This window comes from Octopus bimaculoides, chromosome 23, assembly GCF_001194135.2.
Source record: "Octopus bimaculoides isolate UCB-OBI-ISO-001 chromosome 23, ASM119413v2, whole genome shotgun sequence".
NCBI classification, from domain to species: Eukaryota; Metazoa; Mollusca; class Cephalopoda; order Octopoda; family Octopodidae; genus Octopus; species Octopus bimaculoides.
In genome coordinates, this window is record NC_069003.1 from 29,414,526 (window position 1) to 29,417,656 (window position 3,131).

Sequence of the window (3,131 nt, forward strand, 5' to 3'; positions counted from 1 at the left end):
TATATATATATATATGATTATCAATAAATTTGACTAGTGTGTTAGAAACACCTATATTAGGGATAAAATGCCCTATTACAATAGTCAAACCACATAATTGTATGTGTGTGTGTGTGTGTGTATGTAATATTGTGTTAGTGTTTGCCCCACACCACTGCTTGACAACTTGTGTTGTTATGTTTACGTCCGTAACTAAGCGGCTTGTGAAAAAAGTGTCCATTTGATTAAGTACCAGATTGAGAAAAAGAAAAGAAATACATACTATGATCGATTCATCGATTGTTAGTGTAAACCTTTTGAGCCTGTGTCACGGCATAGCTACAGTCCAATGGCTGAAGCAAGTAGAAGATAAAAGATAAGGCCGAAACGAATAAGAATACTTCAGAGATTGGAGCATAACATTAGAGTTTGAAACTGTGAAGTCGCACTTATTGTAGTAACATAGGTTATTGTCAACCAAATACTAAAGAAATCTCATTTCAGAGTCGAAGATTTGTGGCCTGCATAGTACTGTTATTGATCAAACATCACATATACTCGTTAACCTACACTGCTTTGCACTAAGTGATATTTATTGGGGTTTATGATATTTTAAAATACTTCTAAGTATTCATATTTATCCTTTGTCTTAAAAGCTGAAGATTAGTGTATTACATCATTGTTATTGAATAATATATTGCTATTAGTTTTCTTCAGCTTTTGCCATGTTGCTTGAAAGAAGTAATATGAGCGTTGGCGTTTATGAAAATCATTAATAATATACACTTTAGCGGTTTGCTCATGTTATAAACTAATCTTACTAGTGCCGCCAGCCCCTTAAGCTATGGGTCATCGAAGATATTAGATTTGGACTCTTATTTCTTTATTATATAGAGATGGCTCCATTGCTTTGATTGCGGATGGCATTTAGCTGTTACGAATCTGAAGTTTTTACGTGAAAATTTCTCGAAAAAAATATACCTTTTCACACATGCGGTTGATTAACTGTCTCAAGTTCTCAATTATTTTAAACATGAGCGAAGGTGCGTGAGTTAGAGTGTAAGGTATTCGGCTTGTGATTGTGAGGTCACGAGTTCGATTCTTGGTTAAAAGCGTTGTATCCGTGAACAAGTGTTATGTCTCAAGCTACTGCTATCTAGCACCTTCGGATGATCTCTACTCAACCGCTACACAACTGCTACTCGACTGCTTCTCAACACACCTACCACATACAGTTGTATGAAGGTGCATTGGAGAGTATTTCAGCTCGTATGGATTGATTATACGTGCATGTTGCAAGTCAAAAATGAAACATACTAACTGTTGTCCTCACTATGAATCATAAATATTACAGGTGTTGAATCATTTCTCCTACCTCTGTGTAATTGGCAGGATTTTCTGTTACTTATTAAAATCTATGTAATCGTCATACGGATCTGAATTTTTAGAATTTAATTTCGTCTTGACACTTTCTAAAATAATCGGATTAATTTCCAAATTTCTCTTTCGTCAAATCAAAACTTGGTGACCCTCAAGAGTTTTGTCTCTTTCACTTTGATCCATCTAAGTAATCTTATTTAAAAACGACTCTTCCGAGTCATAGCAACCACACGAATGTATGAATTGATCGTTTCAAATTTTGGCACGATTTCGGGGAAACTGGTCAATTCGATTTCATCGCTCTACGTGCTCAAATGGTTAATCTTATCGACCCCTGAAAGGATGAACTGGAAACTTGACATCAACAGAATTTGAACTCAGAGCCTAAAGACGGACGGAATGCTGCAAAGTCTTTGCGCATCGTGCTAAAGATTCTGCTAGCTCGCTGTTTTATTGCCTGAATTATTAACATCTATAAATCTATGGCATATACTAGAATTTTCCCTAAGAAAATTGCACTGAGTTTTCGCTGTTGTATTGCTTGAATTATTAACATCCATAAATCTATGGCATATATTAGAATTTTCCCTAAGAAAAATGCACTGATTACATCATAAACTTTTGTAATATGAAGTGTAAATTAACTCTGATTTACACTGATTTTTGTTATATAATGATCGCACATTTGTGTTTCACAGGGCAAGATTTGAAGTATGAATAATAAAATAGCTGATAATATTTCAATGTGTCTGCATTTAGGGTCTCCACAGAAATAAGTTCACGACCTCTGAATATAAAATGAGTGAGATTGGCTATTCATTATTCTATCTTACATTTTCCCTTTTGTTGTCATTAATATGTTAATTATATATATATTGCGATTGGCTATCTTATAAGATATTTGAATGTTGCTTGAAACATGATTTGTAAATATGCGTGAGTTTGTGTGTGTGTGTCTGTTTGCGCGTTTCTGTGTGTTTGTGTGTGTTTATGTGTGTTCGTGTATGTACATGTCTGTTTGCGCACGTTCATTTAACAACATCATTAATAATATTCAGCTTAACGGATTGGCTGTGTTGTGTGCTAGAGTAACTGAAATGCTTGATGTCTTTGAGCAATGTGCCTTGGAAGGAATTAGAACTTTGTTTGAACCTTATCTTTCTTTTCATATTAAGAAGATTAATTTCGAATACTTCATTGCCTTGATCTCTTTGGCGTTTTCTTGATACGAATCCAAAGTTCGCTTAGGAAAAGTCTGAAAGAAATATATCTCCCACCCCCCGCATGCATTTTCCAACGTATTCCGCCTTCTCCATAAATGCAGTCTCTCTCTCTCTCTCTCTCTCTCTCTCTCTCTCTCTCTCTCTCTCTCTCTATCTATCTATCTATCTATCTATCTATTTATATATCTATGTATCAATCTGCATGTAAGCGTCTGTTCGAGTGTATGTTTACGTTTGGACCAAACCAAAACAAAGCAACTCACATGTGAGAATGAAGAGAACCACTTACCTCAGTATAGACTCCCATACGACTTCCCAAGAACTCTAAAGGTTGCTTAAAAAATTCAGATCCGATACACACAGGTTTTAGGCTGTCTAAGATTCAGAATATTTTGCACATTATTTTCCGAAGGGGATTTGGGACTTCGAGCTATTTATTGCCTTTCTGTCCTGTAACATTGATAAATATTTTTTCAGTCAATAATAATTTCATTTCCATATAACGGTGTATTAAATCGCTAAGTATAGAATTCTGTGCACACATAAATA

General features: G+C 35.0%; 1 long non-coding RNA gene across 2 annotated transcripts in view; it reads right to left on the reverse strand.

Annotated features, from left to right (window-relative positions):
• Window positions 1–3,131, reverse strand: part of LOC106877237 (uncharacterized) — a 58,803-nt gene that overhangs the window by 48,783 nt on the left and 6,889 nt on the right. For both annotated transcript variants that reach the window (XR_008266657.1, XR_001410349.2), the window contains exon 4: window positions 2,872–3,032. This is a non-coding gene — a long non-coding RNA (uncharacterized LOC106877237). The remainder of the gene's footprint in view (window positions 1–2,871; window positions 3,033–3,131) is intronic.